This window comes from Chiloscyllium punctatum, chromosome 36 (assembly GCF_047496795.1).
Source record: "Chiloscyllium punctatum isolate Juve2018m chromosome 36, sChiPun1.3, whole genome shotgun sequence".
NCBI lineage: Eukaryota > Metazoa > Chordata > Chondrichthyes > Orectolobiformes > Hemiscylliidae > Chiloscyllium > Chiloscyllium punctatum.
In genome coordinates this window covers 64,869,545-64,880,037 of record NC_092774.1, presented here as the reverse complement: position 1 = coordinate 64,880,037, position 10,493 = coordinate 64,869,545, and positions in this window count along the sequence as shown.

The following is a 10,493-nucleotide window of genomic DNA, read 5'->3' as shown; positions in this document are numbered from 1 at the left end:
TCCACCATTCTCTGCTATCCCATTCTCTCTTTTTGCCCCCCACCCTTTGCCCTGCAGGTCTTTCTCTTCCCCTCCACCAACCTCTGCCCCCCAGTCTTTCTCTAACCTCACCCTCTGCTCCTGTCCATTTTCTGTTTCTCTACACACCACCCTCTGCCCTCTTATCCATTCTCTCTCTTTTCTCCCCATCCTTTCTCATGCCTCGAGCCCTCTTTGATCACTGTATCAAGGCCTTTTCAGAAGAGAGAGAGAATAGATGGTGATGACTCAACCCAGAGCCAGGAGGGGTGACAAATGGCTGATCTTTAAAATTGAGGATAGCTAAAATGATACATTCAGAAACATCATTAAAGTCTGAAAGCAGGTTCAATTTTTAAGAGCTGCTGAAATCTTCCTGAAACTTGCATTGAAATAGGTGCAGTTAGGCGACAGGCTGTAAGGGGTGAATGGCCTATTCTTAGTCTCATGAAATTGGTTCTGACTATGTCAAAATAGAGTCATAGATTTGTATAGCACAGAAACAAACCCTTCGGTTCATGCCGACCAGATATCCTAAATGAATCTAGTGACCCATTTGCCAGCATTTGGCCCATTTCCCTCTGAATCCTTCCTATTCATAGCTCTATCAGAATGCATTTTAAATATTGTAACTGTACCAGCCTCCACCACTTCATTGCATACACATACCACCCTTTGTGCAAAAAGGTTGGCCTTTAAGATCCTCAGAAATCTTTCCCCTCTCATCTTCAACCTATGCCCTCCAGTTCTGGTCTCCCCTCCCCTCCCCTCTCCCCCAAACATGCAGAAAAGACATACAAAAGTTGAGCAGCCAGACAAAGTACAAAAGCAATAAAATGTCGAGCCACGGGGGAACAAAATTGTTGCTCTACCTTTGTTTTCCTATTTGCATTTGGACACTTAATATGTGTCAGTAAAACTAGCATCCCCACAAGAGTATATTGCCAATATTTGCCGGTGTCAGTGACGCAGTGCACATAATCATCGCTGCCCAAACAAAAGGCGCGCGACCTGCTTTTGATGGACCAATCGGGATCCCTGGAGGACCAGAAGGCGATTGGTCTTCCTGCCAATCAGAGCCAGCGCAGTGTCTGAATGCCGAAGTTGGACCACGAGTTTCTGAAGCTACTGCTCGTGCTCCTCTCTTTGGAATGTAGATTGAGCTTCACCCCAGACTACAACTTCCTTTCTCCATCCAACATCTGTGAGTATGGTAGTCTCTTTTCTCAACAACATTTTTTCAATTTGGGGTTCGGTTGTTGGCTTGCCCCAACTGAAAGGAAAAGGAGTGAATCCAGGCAGAAACATACTCTGGAAAAGTTGGTCCAGGTCTGTGTCTCAATTGGCAAAATACATCAGCAGGAGACTGCAAGAACACACTAAGCCAGGCAGCAGAAGGAGGTGGACAAGTCGATGTTTGGGTGTAAACCTTCTTCGTGGCGGAGTGGGAGAGTGCAGGGGGAACTGTAGATGGGGCATTAAAATGGGTGGTGACTGGGAGGACCGGTCAGTCTCTGAGGACCCGGCTGCAATGCTCGGCGAACCGTTCCTCAAGTTTACTCTTGGTCTCCCCAATGTAGAGAAGTCCACAATTAACAAACACATGGCAAATGCAGTACCGCAATGTGAAGTTTGCTGTCAAAAAAAGAGCAGAAAGAGGTGCATTATTTAAATGGTGATATATTGGGATGTGGATAAAGTGAGACCTGGAGATCAGAGTCGAAAAATGTGGTGCTGGAAAAACACAGCACGTCAGACAGCAACGGAGGAGCAGGAGAGTCGCCGTTTTGGGCATGGGTCTTTCATCATAAATGGACGTACAAAGGGGCCTCAGCGTCCTTCCACACCAATCAATGCCAGTTGTCCGACAGGGGCAACAAGCAATCAGCAAGGCAATGGTACATTAGCAAGAAAAATTGAGTTCAGAAGTTAACCAACCTCTGGACTTCTGGTACCTCTCCTGTGACTATTGATTTACAGATATCTCAGCAAGAGGTCCTGTAATCACTTCCCTAGCTTCCCACAGAGTTCTAGGGGCACCCGATAAGGTCCTAGGTACTTATCCACCTTTGTGTTTCGAGACATCCAGCACCACGACCTCTGTATTGTGGACATTTTTCAAGATGTCACCATCTATTTCCCTACAGTCTATATCTTCCATAACCTTTTCCACAGTAAATACTGATGCAAAATACTCATTTAGTATCTCCACCATTTTCTGCGGTTCCACACACAATCCACCTTGCTGATCTTTGAGGTGCCCCATTCTCTTCCTAGTTGCCCTCTTGTCCTGAATGTATTTTTTAAAAACCCTTTTGATTCTCCTTCACACCATTTTCCGAAGCTATCTCATGTCCCCCTTTTGCCGTCCTGATTTCCCAGTTAAGTATACTTGTTTATACTTTGTACCTTTTATACTCTTAAGAATTCACTTGATCTATCCTGTCTATACCTGACATATGCTTCCTTCTTTTTTTGAGTCAAACCCTCAATTTCTCTAGTCATCCAGCATTCCTTCCACCTATCAGACTTTCCTTTCACCCCAACAGGAGTATACCGTCTCTGGTCTCCTCATTCTCATTTCTGAAGGCTTCCCATTTTCCAGCCATCCCTTTACCTGCAAACATCTGCCCCCAATTAGCTTTTGAAATACTGTCAGAATTAGGATTCCTCCAATTTAGAACTTCAACTTTTAAATCTGGTCTATCCTTTTCCATCACTATTTTAAAACTAATAGAATTATGGTCGCTGACCCAATGTGCTCCCCCACTGACACCTCTGTCACCTGCCCTGCCTTATTTCCCAAGACTAAGTCAAGTTTTGCACCTTCTCTAGTAGGTACATCCACATACTGAATCAGAAATTTTCTTGTACACACTTAAATTCCTCTCCAACGAAATCCTTAAACCTATGGCAGTCCCGGTCTATGTTTGGGCAGTTAAATCCCCTACCATAACCATATAAGGGGAAAAAAGGGTCTAAAGTTGGGCACAATCCTCCAGGTCCAGGCTCAGCAATGCCATGTATAGTTGCAGCAACATTTCCTTACCTTTTGTATTCTATTCCTTTAGCTATCAAAGCCAACGTTGCATTTACTCACTTTTTTTTTATCTACTGTACCTGCATGCTAGTTTTCTGTGACTCATTAATGATGATACCCAGATCCCTCTGCACCAGAGCACCCCAAAGTCTCTCCCCATTTAGACTGTAGATCACCTTCCATTTTTTTGACCAAAATGCATGACCTCACACTTATCCACCTTAAACTCCATCTGCCACATTTGGGCCCACTCTCCTAACCTATATATATATCAATTTCTAAGGTTCTTATTTCCTCATTGCAATTTACCATCCCACCTATTTTTGTGTCATTCACAAATTTGACAAAAGAGCCTTTTATCCCTGTATCCAAGTCACTAATGTGGATTGTAAATAGCTGGGGTCCAAGGACCCAACTCTGTGGCACCTCACTAGTTACATCTTGCCGTCCAGAAAAAAAGCCATAGATTTGGACTGTCTGTCTTCTGCCAATCAGCGAGTCACCTATTGAAGCTGATAAATTACCCCTAATCCCAGATGATCCCACCGGTGAATTAATTTTTTGTGTGGCACTTCAGCAAATGCCTTCTGAAAGGCCAGATATATTACATCTACCGGATCACCATTATCCACTTTGGTTGTTACATCTTTGAAGAACTGAGTCAAATCTGATTTGCCCTTCATAAAACCATGCTGACTCCGATGGATGGAGTTTTGACTTTGAAAGCATTCTGATATTGCTTCCTTGATAATTGATTCTAACAACAGGTGTTAAACTGACTGGTCTGCAATTTCCCACAAATTGCCACCCTCCCTTTTTGAATACAGGTGTTACATTAGCATTTTTCAAATCCAGTGGAACCATAAGATATAGAAGTAGAAATGAGGCCATTCAGCCCATCGAGTCTGCCCCACTATGGTCGACTGGTTTCTCAACCCCATTCTCCCACTTCCTCCCCATTACCTTTGATCACCTTGACAATCAACAACCTACCTATCTCACTCTTAAATAAACTCAATGAATCTTTCTCACGTCGAGAGAACTTTGGAGAGAACTCCACCGCACTTCCTAATGTATTTTTAAGAAGCTATGAACCTAGACTCCAAGGTCTCTTTGTCAAGCAATACACCCAAAGACCTTATCATTATGTGTTGAAGTCCTGCTAAGATTAGCCTAAATTCAACAATTGCATGATGCATCTCGGGCCATAGTCTGGGGTGTGGATTACCAGGTGCTGGGGATTTGTAAACTTTTAATTCCATCAATTTCTCCAACACCATTTCCTTACAACTACTCAGTTCCTTCAGTTCTGCTCTCAATGGACCATGTGTTCCCCAACATTTTGGGGACGTTACTTGTGCCCTCCTTTTGTGGTTATATAAGCAACATATGTGGTTAATTGGTCTGCCATCTTTGTTCCACATGAGAACTTTGCCTATTTCTAATTGTAATTGTTTTCACCAATCCTTTTTTTCCCTCTTCACATTACCCCATTTTCCCCTTTTAATCAATCCTTTTGTTGAAACCTGAACTGCTCCCAGTCTTCAGATTAGCTTCTTTTTTAAAAACTAATTTGTAAGCCACTTCTTTGGATCCCGTCCTGTCCATAATATCCCTTGTTGGCGGTGGCTGGGCCACCTTTTGTGTTTTATTTTTCAGACAGAATGGAACAACTATTGCAGTTGCTCCAGGTGCTATCTAAATGTTTGTCATTTCTTTCAATCATGTTCCCTCATTTGTTGCAGCCTGTTTGTGTCTGTAATTTCCTTGCTTTAGATTTAAGTCCCCAGTCTCAGTATCAATTCTGTTACTCTCCAGCGTAATGGAAAGTTCTCACTCAGTTCTTCACTCTTCCGCAAGGGACCTCTCACAGCTACATTGCCAATTATTCCCTTCTCATGAAGGAATTAACATTTTGGAATTAAATTGCCATTGGCCAACAGAATCATTGCAATTTTTGGGAGATTGTGTGCAATTCGGGTCTCTCTCCTATTGGAAGGATGTTGTGAAGCTTGAAAGGGTTCAGAAAAGATTTACAATGATGTAGCCAGGGGGTTTGAGTGATAGCGAGAGGCCAAACAGACTGGGACTGTTTCCCCTTGCGTGCCGGAGGCTGAGAGGTGACCTTATAGACGTTTATAAAATCATGAGGCATAGATAGGGTAAATAAACAAGGCCTTTTCCTTGGGATGACAGAGTACAGAGCTAGAGGGTAACAGGTTCAGGGTGAGGGCTGTGGGGTGGGGGTGCAGATTTAAAAGGGACCTCGGGCATCTTTTTCATTCAGATGATGGTGCTTGCAACGAATGAGCTACCAGAGGAAGTGGTGGAGGCTGGTACAATTACAGCATTTAAAAGGCATCTGGATGGGTATATGAATTAGAAGGGTACAGAGGAATAGAGGCCAGGTGCTGGCAAACGGGGCGATATTAATTTGGGATATCTGGTCCGCATGGACAAGTTGGATCGAGGGGACTGTTTCTGTGCTGTATATCTCTATGACTCTGGCTTTCCACTAGACATTTGCCACGTCTGTATGTTCAGTCTCTCTCTGGTGTCAGTGTCAATGCCTTAATATCTCATTCCACTCCCACTTCCCGGGGATGTTAACCATATCATGTTTGGTTTTTTTCTCAAGAAGCTGTATTACAAATTCAACCTGAATTTACACTTGTTTTGCTTCCCAAAATCAGACCTGCTCACTCTCGGCAATATCTCTAATGTTGTTGTGAAAGATATTAACTTTCAGGTGGAGTTATCCAAAATTCAGTGCTATCAGTCCTGACATTTTTGCTTTTCTGCCCCTATAAGATGCTGAATCAGCACCTTCAGGAGAATTTGTTAGAGCAGAGTGAGAACAGAAGGGGAGAGAGAGTGGGATGGTGCTTTCAAATGTATGAAATAACAAAAGAAAAGAATGTTCAATGGCAAGTAAAATTCCTTGTTCTGAATTTCTACCCTGGACTGACAGTGACGACTTTTGTAATCTCTTTTAACAGAGTATTTGAAGATCTGAAGACTGAAGTTTCAACATCAGCAGATGAAGGGCTTATGCCCGAAACAGACTTTGCTGCTTCTCAGATGTTGCCTGACCTGCTGTGTTTTGCCAGTGCCGCACTCTCAGACTCTGACTATCCAGTGTCTGCAATCCTCACTTTGACGTCAATGTCTGACAGTCATTCAATCCACTGAGACTGCAACAATTTTCAACTATGGATCTATGAGAAAGAGCAAAGCTTTTGGTTCCTGCTTGAGTGCATTTTCTGTATCAGTGGGACTGGATAAGAGACCCTACTGTTGCAGCGCAATGAGTGTGGAGCCTGAGACAGATATACGGGCCTGGAAATAGGAATTCACAGCAGGGAGGGCCTGTACACAATTTCGTGTGCAGCTGAAGCTTGAGCCATGAAGAAACCCAAGGAATCCCGCCCCATGGAGAAACCGTGGAAGTGTGACAACTGCGGAAAAGGCATCTGTTTCCCGTCTGTGTTGGAGACTCATCGGCGCAGTCACACTGGGGAGAGGCCGTTCAGTTGCCCCGAGTGTGGGAAGGGCTTCATCAATTCCTCCAACCTACTGACACACCGGTGGGTCCACACTGGGGAGAGGCCATTCAACTGTTCTCACTGTGGGAAGGGCTTCACCCGCTCCTCCCACCTGCGGAGGCACCAAAGAGTTCATGTGCCATCGCAAGGGGATCGCAGGAGTGATGACAGAGTACCGTTATTGACTGGATTATCAACTCAGTTCTAGAGACTACCGGGTTTGAATCCCGCTGAGTCAGATGGCGGAGTTGGAATTTGGTCAGAAATCTAGGGTTCAGAATCTAATCATGAAACTGTTCTCATGGGTGGGGGGAGCTGGAGAAAACACCCATCTGATTCACTCATGTCCTTTTTAGGGAAGGAAACTGCTATTGTGGGAAAGGATTCACTCAGTCAGGGCAGGAGAACGGCCTCTCCCCGGTGAGACTGCGCCGATGAGTCTCCAACACAGACAGGAAACAGAAGCCTTTCCCGCAGTTGCAACACTTCCACGGTTTCACCACAGGGCGGGATTCCTTGGGTTTCTTGGTGGCGAAAGCTTCAGCTGCACACAAAATTGTGTACAGGCCCTCCCTGCTGTGAACTCCGCTTTCTAGGCCCGTATTTCTGTCTCAGACTCCACACTCATTGCGCTGCCACAGTAGGGTCTCTCATCCAGTCCCACTGACACTGAAAACCATCTGCATCCTTTACCCAGTCTAGCCTTTGCGTGACTCCAGACCCACAGCAGTGTGGTTGACTCTACACTGCCACCCCCAGCAAATGAGTGGGGAGAAATGTATTTGGATACAGAGTGTGGGTTGAAATTGCTGAGTGAGGCAATACAGGTTAAGGCTGTACCAAGGATCCAATTACAAAGGGACAGCTTGGTGCTGACCAATAGTAAAGAAAGTGGGGGGTGGGAAGAGTGTGAGCACTTGGACCTTGAGCTGTTTAAAAGAAAAAGCTACATTCTCAACACCTTTTTGCTGGGGGATCTGCAGTTGTAACACATTTGGGTCACAATAAAGGTTACCTGAATTTACTGAAGGGTTCAGACTCTCATTGAATTGATTTATTGTCACGTGCGCCGCGATACAGTGAAAAGCTTTGTCTTGTGAGCAGTACAGGCAGATCATAGAGTTAAGTAGCAAAGATATGTAAATAATACATAAACAGCTGCAAAAACAAAAACACAGGTCCAGGCGAATGTTAAGAGCTTGAGAGTCCATTCAGTATTCTAATGACAGTGTGGTAGGAACTGGTTCAAAACCGGCTGGTGCATGTGTTCAGGTTTTTGTACTATCCACCGCGATGGTAGAGGTTGAAGAAAAACATTGCCAGGCTGTGATGAGTCTTTGAGAATGCTGGCGGCCTTTCCTTGACAGTGGGCCCGATAGATGGATTATATAGATGGAAGGATGACCTTTGTGATTGTCTGGGCTAAGTTCACTACTCTGTGTAATTGTCTCTGGTTTTGAATAGTACAGTTGAAAACTTTGACCTCCAAGAGGTTTTTGTTTTAAAGCTGCTCATTTCTTTCAGCCTCCTGCACTAAGTTTCCAATGTCATGTATCAGATAGAGCAGTGAATTACGAGCTAATATCGTTAGAAATTGTAAAGTTTTCAGGAGTGCGGTTACTGCGTCATTTCGACAGCACCGAGAGGTATGGGCTGTCTCCACTAGAAATGATGTGGAGGAGCCAGTGTTGGACTGGGATAGACAAAGTTAAAAACACAACACCAGTTATAGTCCAATAGGGTTATATGGAAGCACTAGCTTTCAGAGCACTGCTCCTTCATCGGATAGCTGCAGAGCAGGATCATAAGACACAATATATAGCAAAAGATCAGTGTCAAGCAACTGATGGGATATATTGAACAAACCTAGAATGATAGTAAGTCTTTCATCTTTTAGAATGGGTTGCAGGTTTCAGTTCATTCATATGTAAACCCCAGAACTACTTTTAAGACCCCATTCTCAAAATGACTTAAGGTTTTATAAAAATAGGTGACATCTCAGCTCATATAATGCATGAAAGGTATGAGCTTCGAGTCTGTCTGTATCCCACTCTTGCTTGAATCAGACTGGTTCTATTTCCAAAGTAGGAATTTATAAAATATTACATGGATTAACTGCCTGCAGATTGTGCACTTTTTGAGCAAAGTAGAATGTATCTGCAAATTCACCCCATAGACTATTATCTGTGTATGTGTGTTTGCGTGTGTGCATGCTTGGTAAAGTGTGAGTGTGATTGGAGATTAAGTCTGTAAGAGGGTGAGTATTTTGGTTGGGGTGGGTGGTGCATATGTGTGTGTGTGTGTGTGTCTGAGAGACAGCATGTCTATGACAGAGTTGTGGATAAAAGCGAGGGGTTGCATTTTGCTAAAACAAGGGCAGGACTTGTACAGGTAATGGTAGGGCACTGGGTCGTGTTGTAGAACAGAGAGACATGGTGGCTTTCAGGTACATTCTTCTTGAAAGGTGCATTGCTGGGAGACAGGATGGTTAAGAAGGCATTTAGCAGCATTGCCTTCATTGTTCACACCGTTGAGATAGGAGTTGGGACATCATGTTGAGGATGTCCAGGATGATGGTGAAGCCACTTTGAGTACTGAGTACAGTTCTGGTCGCCCTATAATAGGAAGAATACTATTGGAGGGGATTTGGAAAACATTTTCCAGGATGTTGCCAGGACTGGAGGGATTGAGTTATAAGGACAGATTGGAACTTTTTTCAGTGGAATGCAGGAGGTTGAGGGGTGACCGTATTGAGACTTGGAAAATCATGAGTGGTGTTGGTAAGACAAATAGCAAAAATAGCGACGAGCATGTACGGTTACGTCAAGCTACAGGAGAACAAAATTGTGGCTCTACTTTTTTTTCACCTATTGGCTTTTGACCACTTAAAATCTGTCAGTAACAGCAGTATCTCCAGAGCACACTGCACATACTCCTCGGTGTCAGCAAGGTCTGTGCGAGTTAGCCGATGTCAGCAAAAACTGCATGCTCGTCGCTGTCCCCGGAAACGACTCACGATCTTCATGGACCAATGGAGAGCATTGGCGGACTGGAAGGAAACATCCTCCTGCCAATCAGAGCCCCCCTACTGTCTGAATGTGGAAGGTGGACCATGTCCTTCTGAAGCTGCTGCTGTTCCTCTCTCTCTAAATGAAGATTGAGCTTCACCCCAGACTGTAACTTCCTTCCTTTGTCCAACATCTGTGAGTATGGCACTCTTTTCTCACCCTCTTTTTCCATTTAGTGCCTCAGTTGTTGACTTGCAGCAACTGAAATGGAAGAGAGTGAATCAGGGGACGGGGGCAGACTCTGGAAATGTTGGAAAAATGACTATTGCAGATGCTGAAGATCAGAGTGTGGTGTTGGAAAAGCACAACAGGTCAGGCAGCATCAAAGGAGGGTATGAAGGAATGGAGACTTTCAGTTTCTGTGGATTGAGAGAAAAAGAGTTCATTATAAATTAGCATTGATCAGATAGGCCAATGGGAGATGGAGTTTAATTTAGAGAAATACATTTTGGTCAAGCAATCCAGGCAGGACTGACTGGGGAGTGTTGCAGAATAAAGAGACCTTGGAGTGCAGGTTCATACTTCATTGAAAATGGAGTCTGAGGTAGACAGAATAGTGAAGGCAGTGTTTGGTATGCTTTCCATTATTTGTCACAGCATTGAGTATGGGAGTTGGGAGGTCACGTTGTGGCTTGCAGGACATTGGTTAAGCCACATTTGGAATGCTGCATCCACCTCTTGTCTCCTTTCAATCGGAAAGATGTTGTGAAAATTTGAAAAGGATCAGAAAAGATTTACAAGGCTGTTGCCAGAGTTGGAAGGTTTCAGCTACAAGGAGCGGCTGAGTAGGCCAGGGATAATTTATCTGGAGGGTCGGAAGCT